This window comes from Mixophyes fleayi, unplaced genomic scaffold (genome assembly GCF_038048845.1).
Source record: "Mixophyes fleayi isolate aMixFle1 unplaced genomic scaffold, aMixFle1.hap1 Scaffold_3688, whole genome shotgun sequence".
NCBI classification, from domain to species: Eukaryota; Metazoa; Chordata; class Amphibia; order Anura; family Limnodynastidae; genus Mixophyes; species Mixophyes fleayi.
This window is the reverse complement of record NW_027447676.1, coordinates 1-10000: the sequence shown is the minus strand read 5'-3', so window position 1 is coordinate 10000 and position 10000 is coordinate 1. Positions and strand designations below refer to the sequence as shown.

General features: G+C 34.2%; 7 non-coding genes across 7 annotated transcripts; all 7 read left to right on the top strand.

Annotated features, from left to right (window-relative positions):
• The first annotated feature begins 408 nt into the window (after window positions 1-408).
• On the top strand, window positions 409-480 carry TRNAG-UCC (transfer RNA glycine (anticodon UCC)). The gene has a single exon. It is a non-coding gene; the product is annotated as a tRNA-Gly (tRNA).
• A 2763-nt stretch (window positions 481-3243) lies between these two features.
• On the top strand, window positions 3244-3315 carry TRNAG-UCC (transfer RNA glycine (anticodon UCC)). Its single transcript has one exon. It is a non-coding gene; the product is annotated as a tRNA-Gly (tRNA).
• Window positions 3316-4127: 812 nt separating this feature from the next.
• Window positions 4128-4199, top strand: TRNAG-UCC (transfer RNA glycine (anticodon UCC)). Its single transcript has one exon. It is a non-coding gene; the product is annotated as a tRNA-Gly (tRNA).
• A 1765-nt stretch (window positions 4200-5964) lies between these two features.
• On the top strand, window positions 5965-6036 carry TRNAG-UCC (transfer RNA glycine (anticodon UCC)). Its single transcript has one exon. It is a non-coding gene; the product is annotated as a tRNA-Gly (tRNA).
• Window positions 6037-6950: 914 nt separating this feature from the next.
• On the top strand, window positions 6951-7022 carry TRNAG-UCC (transfer RNA glycine (anticodon UCC)). The gene has a single exon. It is a non-coding gene; the product is annotated as a tRNA-Gly (tRNA).
• Window positions 7023-8689: 1667 nt separating this feature from the next.
• TRNAG-UCC (transfer RNA glycine (anticodon UCC)) lies at window positions 8690-8761 on the top strand. Its single transcript has one exon. It is a non-coding gene; the product is annotated as a tRNA-Gly (tRNA).
• Window positions 8762-9665: 904 nt separating this feature from the next.
• Window positions 9666-9737, top strand: TRNAG-UCC (transfer RNA glycine (anticodon UCC)). Its single transcript has one exon. It is a non-coding gene; the product is annotated as a tRNA-Gly (tRNA).
• Window positions 9738-10000: the final 263 nt, after the last annotated feature.

Here is a 10000-nt window from a genome sequence, read left to right as displayed (position 1 = left end):
TACTGTGTATTAAATGTATCTTTTCAATCATTAAAGGGAGTGCTTTGCAGTCGACACTTCGTGATACACTGGTGGGCATAGCGTTCTTCTAAGCAGTTGACTTGGTTTTTATACCGGACTGCTTTTCTCTTTTACCTTTTAACATTCTAAAAATTGTCCCACAGAAGATCAATTCCTCTTGCCAGTAATGGAGGTGTAGCCAAATCCTTTGTTCATGGCCAACCAATTCATTTTCTTTTCTCAATTCTTTGAAACCTTTGTGTAAAAAGTGGACCATGAACATTGAACTTATGCACAGATAAGCCTCTTTCGTTCAGGAATTTCTTTTCAATTCATTATTTAAATCCTGTTTTATGATTGCTCACTAGATTTTGCAATTGATTTTTAAACATTTAAAAAAAACCAAAAGCGTTGGTGGTATAGTGGTGAGCATAGCTGCCTTCCAAGCAGTTGACCTGGGTTCGATTCCCAGTCAACGCATTGTGTTTATAGTATTGAATCTTTAGTTCTTCAAGATGCTGCTTAAAAAGTGCTCAGAACACAAACTGCTTAGAGAAATTTTAATAGTTTAAAGAATTTGGAAATTTTATCATATGACAACTTCTTCTTCTTCTTCTTCTTCTTCTTCTTCTTCTTCTTCTTCTTTTTCTTTTTCTTTTTCTTCTTCTTCTTCTTCTTCTTCTTCTTCTTCTTCCACATTCACTGTATGCTAGAATAATGAACAATTAAAAATCAACAGTTCTAAATAGACTGGTGCCAATAAGACTATTGAAATGCATTTTCTTATTGGTTGTCTAGCTTTTAACACCAATTTACTCTTGCAGAAATGCGTGGAGAAAGACTTGTATATCCCTCCAATATTCACAGTTTTAACCATTTTCAAACCCTACTGTGTATTAAATGTATCTTTTCAATCATTAAAGGGAGTGCTTTGCAGTCGACACTTCGTGATACACTGGTGGGCATAGCGTTCTTCTAAGCAGTTGACTTGGTTTTTATACCGGACTGCTTTTCTCTTTTACCTTTTAACATTCTAAAAATTGTCCCACAGAAGATCAATTCCTCTTGCCAGTAATGGAGGTGTAGCCAAATCCTTTGTTCATGGCCAACCAATTCATTTTCTTTTCTCAATTCTTTGAAACCTTTGTGTAAAAAGTGGACCATGAACATTGAACTTATGCACAGATAAGCCTCTTTCGTTCAGGAATTTCTTTTCAATTCATTATTTAAATCCTGTTTTATGATTGCTCACTAGATTTTGCAATTGATTTTTAAACATTTAAAAAAAACCAAAAGCGTTGGTGGTATAGTGGTGAGCATAGCTGCCTTCCAAGCACTTAACCTGGGTTCTATTCCCAGCCAACGCATTGTGTTTATAGTATTGAATCTTTAGTTCTTCAAGATGCTGCTTAAAAAGTGCTCAGAACACAAACTGCTTAGAGAAATTTTAATAGTTTAAAGAATTTGGAAATTTTATCATATGACAACTTCTTCTTCTTCTTCTTCTTCTTCTTCTTCTTCTTCTTCTTCTTCTTCTTCTTCTTCTTCTTCTTCTTCTTCTTCTTCTTCTTCTTCTTCTTCTTCTTCTTCTTCTTCTTCTTCTTCTTCTTCTTCTTCTTCTTCTTCTTCTTCTTCTTCTCCTCTCTCATTCACTGTATGCTAGAATAATGAACAATTAAAAATCAACAGTTCTAAATAGACTGGTGCCAATAAGACTATTGAAATGCATTTTCTTATTGGTTGTCTAGCTTTTAACACCAATTTACTCTTGCAGAAATGCGTGGAGAAAGACTTGTATATCCCTCCAATATTCACAGTTTTAAACCATTTTCAAACCCTACTGTGTATTAAATGTATCTTTTCAATCATTAAAGGGAGTGCTTTGCAGTCGACACTTCGTGATACACAGGTGGGCATAGCGTTCTTCTAAGCAGTTGACTTGGTTTTTATACCGGACTGCTTTTCTCTTTTACCTTTTAACATTCTAAAAATTGTCCCACAGAAGATCAATTCCTCTTGCCAGTAATGGAGGTGTAGCCAAATCCTTTGTTCATGGCCAACCAATTCATTTTCTTTTCTCAATTCTTTGAAACCTTTGTGTAAAAAGTGGACCATGAACATTGAACTTATGCACAGATAAGCCTCTTTCGTTCAGGAATTTCTTTTCAATTCATTATTTAAATCCTGTTTTATGATTGCTCACTAGATTTTGCAATTGATTTTTAAACATTTAAAAAAAAACAAAAGTATTGGTGGTATAGTGGTGAGCATAGCTGCCTTCCAAACAGTTGACCTGGGTTCGATTCCCAGCCAACGCATTGTGTTTATAGTATTGAATCTTTAGTTCTTCAAGATGCTGCTTAAAAAGTGCTCAGAACACAAACTGCTTAGAGAAATTTTAATAGTTTAAAGAATTTGGAAATTTTATCATATGACAACTTCTTCTTCTTCTTCTTCTTCTTCTTCTTCTTCTTCTTCTTCTTCTTCTTCTTCTTCTTCTTCTTCTTCTTCTTCTTCTTCTTCTTCTTCTTCTTCTTCTTCTTCTTCTTCTTCTTCTTCTTCTTCTTCTTCTTCTTCTTCTTCTTCTTCTTCTTCTTCTTCTTCTTCTTCTTCTTCTTCTTCTTCTTCTTCTTCTTCTTCTTTCTCATTCACTGTATGCTAGAATAATGAACAATTAAAAATCAACAGTTCTAAATAGACTGGTGCCAATAAGACTATTGAAATGCATTTTCTTATTGGTTGTCTAGCTTTTAACACCAATTTACTCTTGCAGAAATGCGTGGAGAAAGACTTGTATATCCCTCCAATATTCACAGTTTTAACCATTTTCAAACCCTACTGTGTATTAAATGTATCTTTTCAATCATTAAAGGGAGTGCTTTGCAGTCGACACTTCGTGATACACTGGTGGGCATAGCGTTCTTCTAAGCAGTTGACTTGGTTTTTATACCGGACTGCTTTTCTCTTTTACCTTTTAACATTCTAAAATTGTCCCACAGAAGATCAATTCCTCTTGCCAGTAATGGAGGTGTAGCCAAATCCTTTGTTCATGGCCAACCAATTCATTTTCTTTTCTCAATTCTTTGAAACCTTTGTGTAAAAAGTGGACCATGAACATTGAACTTATGCACAGATAAGCCTCTTTCGTTCAGGAATTTCTTTTCAATTCATTATTTAAATCCTGTTTTATGATTGCTCACTAGATTTTGCAATTGATTTTTAAACATTTAAAAAAAAACAAAAGCGTTGGTGGTATAGTGGTGAGCATAGCTGCCTTCCAAGCAGTTGACCTGGGTTCGATTCCCAGCCAACGCATTGTGTTTATAGTATTGAATCTTTAGTTCTTCAAGATGCTGCTTAAAAAGTGCTCAGAACACAAACTGCTTAGAGAAATTTTAATAGTTTAAAGAATTTGGAAATTTTATCATATGACAACTTCTTCTTCTTCTTCTTCTTCTTCTTCTTCTTCTTCTTCTTCTTCTTCTTCTTTTTCTTCTTCTTCTTCTTCTTCTTCTTCTTCTTCTTCCACATTCACTGTATGCTAGAATAATGAACAATTAAAAATCAACAGTTCTAAATAGACTGGTGCCAATAAGACTATTGAAATGCATTTTCTTATTGGTTGTCTAGCTTTTAACACCAATTTACTCTTGCAGAAATGCGTGGAGAAAGACTTGTATATCCCTCCAATATTCACAGTTTTAACCATTTTCAAACCCTACTGTGTATTAAATGTATCTTTTCAATCATTAAAGGGAGTGCTTTGCAGTCGACACTTCGTGATACACTGGTGGGCATAGCGTTCTTCTAAGCAGTTGACTTGGTTTTTATACCGGACTGCTTTTCTCTTTTACCTTTTAACATTCTAAAAATTGTCCCACAGAAGATCAATTCCTCTTGCCAGTAATGGAGGTGTAGCCAAATCCTTTGTTCATGGCCAACCAATTCATTTTCTTTTCTCAATTCTTTGAAACCTTTGTGTAAAAAGTGGACCATGAACATTGAACTTATGCACAGATAAGCCTCTTTCGTTCAGGAATTTCTTTTCAATTCATTATTTAAATCCTGTTTTATGATTGCTCACTAGATTTTGCAATTGATTTTTAAACATTTAAAAAAAACCAAAAGCGTTGGTGGTATAGTGGTGAGCATAGCTGCCTTCCAAGCAGTTAACCTGGGTTCTATTCCCAGCCAACGCATTGTGTTTATAGTATTGAATCTTTAGTTCTTCAAGATGCTGCTTAAAAAGTGCTCAGAACACAAACTGCTTAGAGAAATTTTAATAGTTTAAAGAATTTGGAAATTTTATCATATGACAACTTCTTCTTCTTCTTCTTCTTCTTCTTCTTCTTCTTCTTCTTCTTCTTCTTCTTCTTCTTCTTCTCTCTCATTCACTGTATGCTAGAATAATGAACAATTAAAAATCAACAGTTCTAAATAGACTGGTGCCAATAAGACTATTGAAATGCATTTTCTTATTGGTTGTCTAGCTTTTAACACCAATTTACTCTTGCAGAAATGCGTGGAGAAAGACTTGTATATCCCTCCAATATTCACAGTTTTAACCATTTTCAAACCCTACTGTGTATTAAATGTATCTTTTCAATCATTAAAGGGAGTGCTTTGCAGTCGACACTTCGTGATACACAGGTGGGCATAGCGTTCTTCTAAGCAGTTGACTTGGTTTTTATACCGGACTGCTTTTCTCTTTTACCTTTTAACATTCTAAAAATTGTCCCACAGAAGATCAATTCCTCTTGCCAGTAATGGAGGTGTAGCCAAATCCTTTGTTCATGGCCAACCAATTCATTTTCTTTTCTCAATTCTTTGAAACCTTTGTGTAAAAAGTGGACCATGAACATTGAACTTATGCACAGATAAGCCTCTTTCGTTCAGGAATTTCTTTTCAATTCATTATTTAAATCCTGTTTTATGATTGCTCACTAGATTTTGCAATTGATTTTTAAACATTTAAAAAAAAACAAAAGTATTGGTGGTATAGTGGTGAGCATAGCTGCCTTCCAAACAGTTGACCTGGGTTCGATTCCCAGCCAACGCATTGTGTTTATAGTATTGAATCTTTAGTTCTTCAAGATGCTGCTTAAAAAGTGCTCAGAACACAAACTGCTTAGAGAAATTTTAATAGTTTAAAGAATTTGGAAATTTTATCATATGACAACTTCTTCTTCTTCTTCTTCTTCTTCTTCTTCTTCTTCTTCTTCTTCTTCTTCTTCTTCTTCTTCTTCTTCTTCTTCTTCTTCTTCTTCTTCTTCTTCTTCTTCTTCTTCTTCTTCTTCTTCTTCTTCTTCTTCTTCTTCTTCTTCTTCTTCTTCTTCTTCTTCTTCTTCTTCTTCTTCTTCTTTCTCATTCACTGTATGCTAGAATAATGAACAATTAAAAATCAACAGTTCTAAATAGACTGGTGCCAATAAGACTATTGAAATGCATTTTCTTATTGGTTGTCTAGCTTTTAACACCAATTTACTCTTGCAGAAATGCGTGGAGAAAGACTTGTATATCCCTCCAATATTCACAGTTTTAACCATTTTCAAACCCTACTGTGTATTAAATGTATCTTTTCAATCATTAAAGGGAGTGCTTTGCAGTCGACACTTCGTGATACACTGGTGGGCATAGCGTTCTTCTAAGCAGTTGACTTGGTTTTTATACCGGACTGCTTTTCTCTTTTACCTTTTAACATTCTAAAAATTGTCCCACAGAAGATCAATTCCTCTTGCCAGTAATGGAGGTGTAGCCAAATCCTTTGTTCATGGCCAACCAATTCATTTTCTTTTCTCAATTCTTTGAAACCTTTGTGTAAAAAGTGGACCATGAACATTGAACTTATGCACAGATAAGCCTCTTTCGTTCAGGAATTTCTTTTCAATTCATTATTTAAATCCTGTTTTATGATTGCTCACTAGATTTTGCAATTGATTTTTAAACATTTAAAAAAAAACAAAAGCGTTGGTGGTATAGTGGTGAGCATAGCTGCCTTCCAAGCAGTTGACCTGGGTTCGATTCCCAGCCAACGCATTGTGTTTATAGTATTGAATCTTTAGTTCTTCAAGATGCTGCTTAAAAAGTGCTCAGAACACAAACTGCTTAGAGAAATTTTAATAGTTTAAAGAATTTGGAAATTTTATCATATGACAACTTCTTCTTCTTCTTCTTCTTCTTCTTCTTCTTCTTCTTCTTCTTCTTCTTCTTCTTCTTCTTCTTCTTCTTCTTCTTCTTCTTCTTCTTCTTCTTCTTCTTCTTCTTCTTCTTCTTCTTCTTCTTCTTCTTCTTCTTCTTCTTCTTCTTCTTCTTCTTCTTCTTCTTCTTCTTCTTCTTCTTCTTCTTCTCTCTCATTCACTGTATGCTAGAATAATGAACAATTAAAAATCAACAGTTCTAAATAGACTGGTGCCAATAAGACTATTGAAATGCATTTTCTTATTGGTTGTCTAGCTTTTAACACCAATTTACTCTTGCAGAAATGCGTGGATAAAGACTTGTATATCCCTCCAATATTCACAGTTTTAACCATTTTCAAACCCTACTGTGTATTAAATGTATCTTTTCAATCATTAAAGGGAGTGCTTTTCAGTCGACACTTCGTGATACACTGGTGGGCATAGCGTTCTTCTAAGCAGTTGACTTGGTTTTTATACCGGACTGCTTTTCTCTTTTACCTTTTAACATTCTAAAAATTGTCCCACAGAAGATCAATTCCTCTTGCCAGTAATGGAGGTGTAGCCAAATCCTTTGTTCATGGCCAACCAATTCATTTTCTTTTCTCAATTCTTTGAAACCTTTGTGTAAAAAGTGGACCATGAACATTGAACTTATGCACAGATAAGCCTCTTTCGTTCAGGAATTTCTTTTCAATTCATTATTTAAATCCTGTTTTATGATTGCTCACTAGATTTTGCAATTGATTTTTAAACATTTAAAAAAAAACAAAAGTGTTGGTGGTATAGTGGTGAGCATAGCTGCCTTCCAAGCAGTTGACCTGGGTTCGATTCCCAGCCAACGCATTGTGTTTATAGTATTGAATCTTTAGTTCTTCAAGATGCTGCTTAAAAAGTGCTCAGAACACAAACTGCTTAGAGAAATTTTAATAGTTTAAAGAATTTGGAAATTTTATCATATGACAACTTTCTTCTTCTTCTTCTTCTTCTTCTTCTTCTTCTTCTTCTTCTTCTTCTTCTTCTTCTTCTTCTTCTTCTCTCTCATTCACTGTATGCTAGAATAATGAACAATTAAAAATCAACAGTTCTAAATAGACTGGTGCCAATAAGACTATTGAAATGCATTTTCTTATTGGTTGTCTAGCTTTTAACACCAATTTACTCTTGCAGAAATGCGTGGAGAAAGACTTGTATATCCCTCCAATATTCACAGTTTTAACCATTTTCAAACCCTACAGTGTATTAAATGTATCTTTTCAATCATTAAAGGGAGTGCTTTGCAGTCGACACTTCGTGATACACTGGTGGGCATAGCGTTCTTCTAAGCAGTTGACTTGGTTTTTATACCGGACTGCTTTTCTCTTTTACCTTTTAACATTCTAAAAATTGTCCCACAGAAGATCAATTCCTCTTGCCAGTAATGGAGGTGTAGCCAAATCCTTTGTTCATGGCCAACCAATTCATTTTCTTTTCTCAATTCTTTGAAACCTTTGTGTAAAAAGTGGACCATGAACATTGAACTTATGCACAGATAAGCCTCTTTCGTTCAGGAATTTCTTTTCAATTCATTATTTAAATCCTGTTTTATGATTGCTCACTAGATTTTGCAATTGATTTTTAAACATTTACAAAAAAACAAAAGCGTTGGTGGTATAGTGGTGAGCATAGCTGCCTTCCATCAGTTGACCTGGGTTCGATTCCCAGCCAACGCATTGTGTTTATAGTATTGAATCTTTAGTTCTTCAAGATGCTGCTTAAAAAGTGCTCAGAACACAAACTGCTTAGAGAAATTTTAATAGTTTAAAGAATTTGGAAATTTTATCATATGACAACTTTCTTCTTCTTCTTCTTCTTCTTCTTCTTCTTCTTCTTCTTCTTCTTCTTCTTCTTCTTCTTCTTCTTCTTCTTCTCTCTCATTCACTGTATGCTAGAATAATGAACAATTAAAAATCAACAGTTCTAAATAGACTGGTGCCAATAAGACTATTGAAATGCATTTTCTTATTGGTTGTCTAGCTTTTAACACCAATTTACTCTTGCAGAAATGCGTGGAGAAAGACTTGTATATCCCTCCAATATTCACAGTTTTAACCATTTTCAAACCCTACAGTGTATTAAATGTATCTTTTCAATCATTAAAGGGAGTGCTTTGCAGTCGACACTTCGTGATACACTGGTGGGCATAGCGTTCTTCTAAGCAGTTGACTTGGTTTTTATACCGGACTGCTTTTCTCTTTTACCTTTTAACATTCTAAAAATTGTCCCACAGAAGATCAATTCCTCTTGCCAGTAATGGAGGTGTAGCCAAATCCTTTGTTCATGGCCAACCAATTCATTTTCTTTTCTCAATTCTTTGAAACCTTTGTGTAAAAAGTGGACCATGAACATTGAACTTATGCACAGATAAGCCTCTTTCGTTCAGGAATTTCTTTTCAATTCATTATTTAAATCCTGTTTTATGATTGCTCACTAGATTTTGCAATTGATTTTTAAACATTTACAAAAAAACAAAAGCGTTGGTGGTATAGTGGTGAGCATAGCTGCCTTCCAAGCAGTTGACCTGGGTTCGATTCCCAGCCAACGCATTGTGTTTATAGTATTGAATCTTTAGTTCTTCAAGATGCTGCTTAAAAAGTGCTCAGAACACAAACTGCTTAGAGAAATTTTAATAGTTTAAAGAATTTGGAAATTTTATCATATGACAACTTCTTCTTCTTCTTCTTCTTCTTCTTCTTCTTCTTCTTCTTCTTCTTCTTCTTCTTCTTCTTCTTCTTCTTCTTCTTCTTCTTCTTCTTCTTCTTCTTCTTCTTCTTCTTCTTCTTCTTCTTCTTCTTCTTCTTCTTCTTCTTCTTCTTCTTCTTCTTCTTCTTCTTCTTCTTTCTCATTCACTGTATGCTAGAATAATGAACAATTAAAAATCAACAGTTCTAAATAGATAAATAGACTGGTGCCAATAAGACTATTGAAATGCATTTTCTTATTGGTTGTCTAGCTTTTAACACCAATTTACTCTTGCAGAAATGCGTGGAAAAAGACTTGTATATCCCTCCAATATTCACAGTTTTAACCATTTTCAAACCCTACTGTGTATTAAATGTTTCTTTTCAATCATTAAAGGGAGTGCTTTGCAGTCGACACTTCGTGATACACTGGTGGGCATAGCGTTCTTCTAAGCAGTTGACTTGGTTTTTATACCGGACTGCTTTTCTCTTTTACCTTTTAACATTCTAAAAATTGTCCCACAGAAGATCAATTCCTCTTGCCAGTAATGGAGGTGTAGCCAAATCCTTTGTTCATGGCCAACCAATTCATTTTCTTTTCTCAATTCTTTGAAACCTTTGTGTAAAAAGTGGACCATGAACATTGAACTTATGCACAGATAAGCCTCTTTCGTTCAGGAATTTCTTTTCAATTCATTATTTAAATCCTGTTTTATGATTGCTCACTAGATTTTGCAATTGATTTTTAAACATTTAAAAAAAAACAAAAGCGTTGGTGGTATAGTGGTGAGCATAGCTGCCTTCCAAGCAGTTGACCTGGGTTCGATTCCCAGCCAACGCATTGTGTTTATAGTATTGAATCTTTAGTTCTTCAAGATGCTGCTTAAAAAGTGCTCAGAACACAAACTGCTTAGAGAAATTTTAATAGTTTAAAGAATTTGGAAATTTTATCATATGACAACTTTCTTCTTCTTCTTCTTCTTCTTCTTCTTCTTCTTCTTCTTCTTCTTCTTCTTCTTCTTCTTCTTCTTCTTCTTCTTCTCTCTCATTCACTGTATGCTAGAATAATGAACAATTAAAAATCAACAGTTCTAAATAGACTGA